We start from the raw sequence: 9858 nt of genomic DNA on the forward strand, positions 1-9858 counted from the left end.
TTTAGAGTAGGCGGTTGTGACATATATTCTTTTCCCAAGGCTGAAGGCTAAAGTGAAGCTTGACTAGGGTTTTCTAAATCAAGTAAGAAATGGAGCAGGTAGTTAGAGACAGAAGCTCCCTTTGTGGAAACAAGGCACTCAGAAGGTAGAGGTAAATGGGAGAACTAATATCTGACTGTTTGCCCAGTCTTTCTGTCTTCTATCTGTGCCCAAACCAAAAAGAGACTTGTCAGCAGGGCAGATAAGGATATGCACTTCATAGGAGTCAGTGTCATAGTCACAGCAGAACTAAGAAAAGCATAAAATATATTGGACCATGCAAGAAACAATAAAGTACACTGAAATATTTACAGTGCGGACCAAGAAAATGAAAAAACAAACGATGCCAAACCCCACCAATTATGTATCCATGAAATTATCCTTCAAATGTGAAGGAGAAATAAATACTTTATCACTAAAGCACTAAGTGAATTTGTTGCCAGTACATCTGCCTTACAAGAAACGTTAAAAGTACTTCAGAAAGAAAATGATGTAGGTGAGAAACTTGGGTCTACAGAAAAAGGAAGTACATTAAAGTAGGAGTAAATGAAAGTACAAAAATCATTTATTCTTTTTTCCTGATTGATCTAAAGATAACTGTTCAGTATAATAATAGCAATGACAAATAGTGGATGATTACAGATAATGGATGAGGGAAATAAATGACAGCAACGTTACAAGGTTCAAGAAAGGAAATGGGAGCGTCATATTACAAGATGTCTGCAACTGAGAGAAAATGAATTGGAGTGGAATAAAAAAGAAAATGTCACAATTCCCTACTTCATTCAATGTAAGAATTATCCCCTAAATAGGAGTTCAAGTTCAACATCTCTTTCTTGTAACTATAAATTATTTCATTTCTTTCTCTTCTTAAATTCAGAAGGAATTTTAATAAACTAGGATATATGTGGAACTAAGAATCACATACAGTTTATCTGTTGTAATGGATTTAACTCTCCTTTTAACCTTTTCTCAACCCGAAGATTTATTATTTTTCTGTAGGCTACCCTTTTAGAAACTATTATCAGGCTTCATTTTTTTCAAATTGATCTACTGAGCTAGCCCTTCTGCAAAATTCTCCCTTATTTCCTTTTTAAAATGTGGATTTATTCATGTCTCCAATATTGTTCTCTTCTCCAGTTTCCTTGGAAGTATCACCTCATAACATTAAAGTCTCCAAAAGTACCTCATTTACTACATGAAGAGACACATTTAGCTTTGAAGGCAAAGGTAACTAGAAATGAAAAATACATGCACAAATGCTTTAAATCCAGGTTAAAGAACTCACCATGCTTCAATATCATAAATAAAATCATAAACTAAAACTCTGGAGATCCACCATAAGATTTTCAGTCCTGTAAAAATGTTTAAGAAACTATGAATGCTTTAGTTTCTTCAGTTATTAGTAAAGTCCAACATATTTCAGGATATTTTGAGCAATAATGTTTAATGTAATATAGGATAAAGTATTTTTATACTTCCCATTCTAGAATTTTAAAAGATTATTTTATGTAACTTTTTAAACCCCAAGAAAGATTTAAAAAACTATTCTGGTAAATTCAATGTATTTCTGAATCCACACTAAAAGTCAAATAAAATACTTTCTCTGGTCACCATGCCAGGCTTTTACTTTCAGGACTTAGTGAAAAGGTATACTGTTTATAAGGCAATGGAAAATTTTAAAACATATGACAAATTATGGCTATAATATTTGAATTTTTATACCTTCTGTAGTATTATAGTTAAAATGTCACTCAATTATAAAACCACACTCTCTCTATAAATATATTAGAGAGGTAGCACATACACATCATCCGCAAGATAAGTCCCCTCATACATTTGCTTCTTATGGGGTTTCAGAAATTGAACTTAAGACCTCGCACTTGCCAGGCATGTGCTGTGCTGCAGAGTCATGTCTTTGACCCTCCTTTTCTGCTTATGAATGCATACATGTAAGGAAGAAAATCAAACTCAGACTTTAGGCTTCTCCATTTCCAAGAATTATTCACAAATATTCATAAAATTTTCATACACTCTAATGTTTAAAAGTATGCCAAAGCAAAAAAGTCCTATAATTTTAGGACCGACAATTTTGAATCTTGCACTCTCATTTGTTATTTCTTAGGAGAAACCACTCAGTCTTTCAAAAACTTTATCAGGATGAAAGCTTAACCTTAGTATAAGACAAAAAACTAGTGACACTAGGAGCAAAATAAGTGAAGCATCCTACCATGTGATTTTTTACATTTTCCAAAGAAATACACACGGAAATAATTTTGATTCAAGCCAACAGTTTTGCTGACTTTGCAATCTAAAGGTCATCTGCATAGGTTTAAATTGTCTCCATACTCTTTCTTGAAGGATAATAACTATTTTCAGACTCCCAATACATATGCTTATGAAATGCTTTTGAAAATTGAATAGTAAAGTGACATTTAAAATTTGTTTTCTCTAGATTTTAAATATTTTGTTTCAGAGATACTCAAGTTCTTTTTTGAAGATTTATAGTCTTCCTGAGTAGAAAACTGTAAACTTTAACTGTGATGTATAACCAAGTCACAGTAGCCTGTTAGCAAAAAGGAGCAAATATAAAAATTACAAATGTATTGAATCTATAGACTAAGTAAAAAGAATAAATTTCTTGACTATTTTGAGTCTTCTTATTTTTGATGTTTAAAAATGAAGTTTAATCTTGGAATTGCTAAAACTATGTATCTCATTTATCTATTTATTTTCACAAAATATTTTAGCATTTTTTATTTATTTTCCCATAATTTTATTGAGAAACAAATAGCAATGAGACAGTTTCAAATCAAATCGCTACGACAGTTTCAATAATTAACACATTGCATACATTCTTCCTAGTAGTTAATTACTGTACAAGATTGCGGACATGATATCCTAATTACAAACACTGTTACAACAAATCCCTCTATTCATTAAGAGAATGTAACTATATATCTATCCTAACCACTTTGAATACACGGATACAAAATGGACATTCATCTGTATCCCCTTTTTTGTTAAGTTCTGTTATTTGAATATTATAGGTATGTTAACTCAACAAAATATTCTAAAAGAGTCCACTAGTCCATAATAGTATTAGGTCTTCCGCTTCACTGGCAGTGTCAGAAATTGTTGACCTGAGTCCCTTACAGCTAAACTTAACACCATGGCTTTACTTTTATACTTTGTTTTTATACTTTTCTGCTCGATGGTTAAGACCAAGCAAGACCTATGCAATAAGAGTTGTAGCCTTTGGGTCTGATAAGGTCAGTGAAATACCCTCAGGATTTATCCTGACACCCTGTACCTCAGACTGTAGGTCCTTTGTCAGAGTCAACCATGTGGATTAGTCAGGGCCATTGTTTGGCCAATGTGCTCTCTGTGAAAGCCTGAGAGAATGTTTTCTCTCCATATGACTCTCCTTAGGCACACTCTACATCATCAACCACTTTCCTCTTTGGCCCCATAATGTCCTTGATCAGAAAATTTGGGACACTACCGAGTTACATGATGTTACAGTACAAGTTCTCATATGTCCTGAGTCTTAATTGACCTTGGACGGCTAGGGCCAAAATGTTGGCTTTGCTTGCGCCCCTCCTTTTTCTCTAATTTTGTTCTACAAACTTAGGTTGTTAACCCTTCAGAAAAGAAGTTTATTGTTATTACCACACAACCTAGGCTGTTAAGCTTAACCTCACTATCAGTCTGAATATCAAACATCTTAGGCATAATATGGAACAGGTATTTTTCATCAAGTATTGATATGTTGAACTTTAAGTCCCTGCAGAATATGATGAAAAATTATTTAAAAATTAGGATATATTTTAAAAATAGGCATAAAGAATTATAAAATGCTTATGTTTACACATAAGTCTAAAAATCAAACCATATACAACCTTGAAGCAGAAGAGTCCCATAACATCCCTTTTCCTGTCTGCTGCCTTCATTCACCACCCCCTTCTTTTTGAACAATCATCTCCCCGAGAGACAGCACAGCAGCAACTGGCATGTCATGACAAGCAGCCCATATTCAGAAGACCAGAATGACAGGCACTCCAAGCATGAACCTACTATTACAAATTGCCATCTTCAGTGCAGTTGCTTAGTTCACAGGTGTCAGTATATGTAGTTAGTCAGGGTGAGAATCTTTCCATTTAACTGCTAGATTAAAAAATCTTCTGGAGATTCTCAGGATCATTGCCTTGCCCATCTTCTACATATAACTGTATGGCTTGTCATTGTCATGTTTCCTAGCTCTTCTCCTTTCCTTCTCTTAATTAGTCCTTGAGTTCTTGCTTTCCTTTTACTTGTATACCTTTCTATTTGTATTTTTTCTTTTTATCCATAATCCATGTTATAAATCATCTCCTTTGAGTTCTGACACCAAAATTTTGCAGCCTTCCTCATAACAAAGTGTTGGATTTATACTTAAGTATTTGATGGGGAGTGTTAATGTAAATATTTGCAACTGAATTTTAATATTTGTCTTTTGTCCTGCTCCTTTCATCATCTTCTTTACTAGTTCTAATTTCCTCCTGTATTCCTTGAAATTTTTACTGTCCTGGTATTTGTAATAAGGTACCATTTCTTGACTTCCTTTCCCACTTCTATGGAATTAATTTTTTGTTTGTGTCATTTCATGGGTAAAAATTTACAGTGGTGTACTGAATGAAGAATGCTGTGATGAGAGTTCACAAAGTTGTGCTGATATTAAACATGAAATTATATATAGGTTTTATGTTGCTATTACTACATCCAGGTTGGACTATTTCCCTTCTAGTCCTATTGTTAAGGGTGGTTTAAGATTAGATGCTAAAGTTTATCAAATGTTTTTAGTACTTTCTTTCATAAGACTGTGTGGCTTATTCCTGTTAACAGAAATTTTCAGTTAATGATTATCAAATATAGAACCAGATTTAGCTCTCCTGAGCAAACTCAAAATGATCTTTTTATATATTGCTCAAATTTATATACAGGAAAATTTGGAAGGAATTTTCCATTGATATGCTTAAAATATTTGTAGTTTGATTCTTATATTATCTTTCTAGTTTTGCTACCAGGCTAGTGCTTTGTTCATCAAATATATTCATGATTGATGTTTTCTCAACTTTTGAATAAATTGTGTTGAATTTGTGTCAGTCCTTTAAATGTTTGAGGGGCTGGGGAATTGGCTCAGCAGTCGAATGTTTGCCTAGCAAACTGGAAGCCATGGGTTCAGTCCTTGGTACAAAAAACAAAGAATAAACCTCCCCTAAAAGTCAATTCAACTAAAAAAATACAGTAAAATCATAAAAGTTTGATAAAAGTGTCCATTAAAACTACCTAAGCAAGGATATTTGTTTTGTGGAAGCTCTAAAATTGAATTCTAGTTATTTAAAATTTATATAGCATTGAAACTATTACATGTTGAGTGATTTGTGGGAATTTGTCCTTTTCAGTAATTCTCTTTTTAACTAAATTGGCAAATATTTGTATGAAAAGATTGTCTAGGGCCGGCCAAATAGCTCAGCAGATTAAAGCACCTACAAGCAGGCACAGGGGCTGTGGGTTCTATCCCTGGCCCTGCTGTGCTGCCCCCACCCCCAGGGTGCACTGAGTAGGCAATTGAAACTGGGGGTGGTGGCCTGGGCCTGTAATCCCGGCTTTTGAGAGGCTGCAAACAGGAGGATCACTAGGAGTCCAGTGTAGTAAGAAGACCTTGAACACCCTGTAGACATTGCCAGTGAAACGGAAGACCCAATAATATTATGGACTACTGGACACTTTTAGAATATTATGCTGTTTACACACCTATTATATTTAAATGATGGAACTTAACAAAAAAGGGGATACAGATGAATGTCCATTTTGTGTCTGTGTATTCAAAATGGTTAGGATAGATATATAGTTACATTCTCTTAATGAATAGAGTGATTTGTTCTAATGGTGTCTGTAAATAGGATATCATGTCTGCATCTTGTACAGCAAATAACTACTAGGAAAAGAGTATGCAATGTGTTAATTATTGAAACTATCCTACCAATTTGGTTTGAAACTGTCTCATTGCTATTTGTTTCTCAATAAAATTATGGAAAAAATAAAAAGATAGAAAAAGACCCTTCCCTAAAATAAAAAAGTACTCAATTGATATTTTACATATACAACAAAGGAACAAAGTTACATACTAAGAAATCCTGTTAAACTGTTGATGTTTTTTGAGATACAATGGTGGGAAAACACACGAAGTAACATCAAAAAGCTCAGAGCAATACAATGTAATTGTATAAATGGAGGAGGGGCTAGACTGCAAAGAGACTACTTATTCCTCATCATACTTTCTACCACAGTGTTACAATATGTTAAAGAGGAAACCTGAACTTTCATCCTCCCTTGATAGTGACACAGCAAACAACCAACATTTTCTGCCATACTTCACCACAGCAAATTTTAACAATGCCAGTTATATTGGGTTGTATAATATTGAGAGCCTAAAAGCATAATATCCCAATTGCCAAAATGGAAATTTTCCATTTAAACAAACAAAGAACAAAAGGCAATCAGCAGTTACCTGTACCAACACTGATACAGAAGGTGGCATTTTCTGACAGATATATTAAAGCTGCCATCATAAAAATGAATAGTTCAACAAGGGATTATAAACTTCTTTAAAACAAATAAAAAAGAAAATATCAGAACAAGAATATATGTGCAACATGAAATTTTAGAACTGAAAAATAGAGAAATCAAAATTTATTCTACTCGGTAGGCTCCACAGCAGGATGAAAGATAGAGGCAGAAAGCTGTATAGAGGAAGGAAGAACAATGAAATAGAAGCTTGAACAAGAAAAAATAAACTGATAAAAAGTGAACAGGTTATCCATGATCTGAGGGGATTATAATAAAATATCTATTATCCATTACGTCAGAGGTCTTTGAGAGCAAGAAACAAAAAGCCCCTAAGGAAGTACTCAAAGAATTAATGGATGAAAATAAATATATTTGGTGAAATATAAACCCTGCAGATTCAAGGAGCCACATGAACAAACAGCATAAATAAAAGAAGCCCATGTTTGTACACATCCTAGTAAAACTCTGAAAAGAAAATATGTCTTAAAAGTAATGATGCAGGGCCAGGGAGAAAGCTCAGTAGAATAAGCGCTTGCCTGGTAAGTGTAAGGGCCTGAGTTCAATCTCTGGTTCTGCCAAAAAAGATGATACAGAAACAATACTTTATTTATTAGCAAAATGATCAAATAACAGAGGTTTTCTTGTGTGAAAGCATGGACATCAGAAGGCAGTGCCATGACATTTTTCATGTGATGAAAGTGGAGAACTGTCAACTGCCAAAACATAGAAGAGGAGGCAAACTTCCAGATATGCTTTGGAGGCAAGAAGTACTCATACCCAAATCAGACAAGCACAGTATAAAAGAAAACAAAGACTCTGCAGGCCAATATTGCTTATGGGCTTACAGACAAAACTGCTTAACACAATTTAACACATAAGAGGCTAAAGAAAAATTATTACTTGATGATATCAATTGAGGCAAGGGAAATATTTGGCAAAATTCAACAGCCACTGATAATTAAAACTCTCAGAAACTGGGTTGCAATACAAATTTCATCAACTTGATAAAGAATATCTACAAAAATCGTCACGTCATAATAATGTTTAAAGATTTAAGACTTTCTTCCTATTACTAGGATCAAGGCAGATATCTGACTTCAGCTTTGCTATTTTTTTAGTCTTTAAAGTTCTGGCTTGTTGAAAAATGCAGACAAGGTTAATAGCAACACATAAATCATAAATCAAAGATAAATTATACTTTTTGCATGTTATAATGATCTGTGTAGCAAATCCCAAGTATTATAAGAAATTATTCAGAAATAATAATTCAACAAGTTCTTAGGATAAAATATCAACATTTCAAATTGATTGCCAATGAATAGCCTTAACATTTCATTTATGCATGATGAATAAAAGTAGAGATCTGTTCTGTAGCATTGTGTCTATTCGGGTACTATCATATGCTTAAAATCATGTTGAGAGTATTAGGTTCATGATAAATTTCATCAGCACAAAAATTAATTTAAAGAAATACTTGTAGAAACTGAGGTTGTAGTTGAGTGGTAGATATATTGCTTGGAATGTGTATGGACGTGGGTTTGATCACCGGAACTACAAAGGTAAGTAGGTAGATAATTAGAAAAGAAAGAAAAGGAAGGGAAAGGAAAGGAGAGGACAGGACAGAAAAGGGCAGGGGAGGACAGGGGAGGAGAGATAATGAAATGAAATGCAGTAGCAGGCAGGCAGGCAGGCTAGCTACCCAGCAAGCCACACATGGTGGCACATGCCTGTAAGCTCAGCACGCAGTAGGCTAAGCTAGGATTGCTGTAAATTTGAAGCCAGCCTTAGTTACACAGTGTATTCAAGGCCAGACTGTCATACAGAGTGAGATTAAAATAACCAACAAGAACAAAAGGAAGGAGGAGGAGAAGGAGGGGGAAGAGGAGATGGATGGTACATAAAAAATAACTGATAATAAAAATATAGACAGTATTTTTAATCTATGAGCAAAATATAACTGGAAACCTAATTTTTAAATTCAGTAGCTTTCAGTTTCTTAAAAAATGATATACTTATGAATGACTCTAACAAAACAAATAAAGATCTCTTTGTAATGAAATAAAGCTCCTATGAAATAAGCATGTGAGTAAATAGATATACTTGCTATGTTCATAAAGTTAGGAGATATAACAAAGTTAATAGGTCATTTCCTTTCAAATCCATAATTTTGATATATATTCTATCAAAACATCGCAAGGTTTTTTATATTGGCAACCATCAAATTTCTTAGAGTAATGAATCATTACTCTATTTTTCAAGGTTCACTGGCTATAAGCTAGATAAAAACAAACATTTTCCATTGTATTGATTTAGAAATTTTAAGATATATATACATATATATGCCTTTATAAAAATGTAGTGTTTCAAACAATATATATAGTTTTGAAAACAGCAGGCAAAAATGGCCCAGGATGAATTATCCAAATCAAGAACTTTATTTAATACCTTAGCTGTCAAGCCTGTTTCATCCCAGCTTATTTACCCTATGAAGCTATACTAATCATAATGCTTAACATGATGGCTACATAATTTAATAAACTGGAAAAATGAGGGAGTCCTGTCATATTAACATAAAATAATGATCTTAGGGTTTTTACTGAAGAATTCATTCCTTGTTCATTTTTACATTTATCATGCATGTATTTTTCTAAATGATATGTAAGTCAATGTATGACACAAGGATTATTGACTGATATACGCAAGGATCTGTCTCCATTATTAAAAATGTATTAAAATGTATGTATAAAAGACAACTTTTCAAAATATGCTATCTGTAACTTCAGTGTATTACAATTATATTCTGTACTCTCAAAAAGTATTTCTGATTCATTTATATATCAACAATTGCAATGTTTAAAATTATTTTAAGAATATACCCATGTGAGCCATGTTTGTTTACAGGCCATTTTGATATGCTTTATCAGACTCTGACTTTGAAGCCTCTCTTGTTTTAGTGGACATTGTAAAATCACATTCATAACAGACAGTACAGACTAAGACTCTAATGTGAAATTTCAAAATCCAAGATGTTCTAAAATCTGAAACATTTTCAGTACCACAATGACATAACTGGAAAATTCCACACTTTAATTCATGTGATGGGTTACAATCACAAGTCATGCACCCTAAAACATATTGAATTACAAAATTACCCTCAAGATATGAGTTAAATGTATGAATAAAATCATTTTGTTCTGTCACATTCCA

The sequence above is a fragment of the Octodon degus genome, unplaced genomic scaffold (assembly GCF_000260255.1).
Source record: "Octodon degus isolate 3935 unplaced genomic scaffold, OctDeg1.0 scaffold00041, whole genome shotgun sequence".
NCBI lineage: Eukaryota > Metazoa > Chordata > Mammalia > Rodentia > Octodontidae > Octodon > Octodon degus.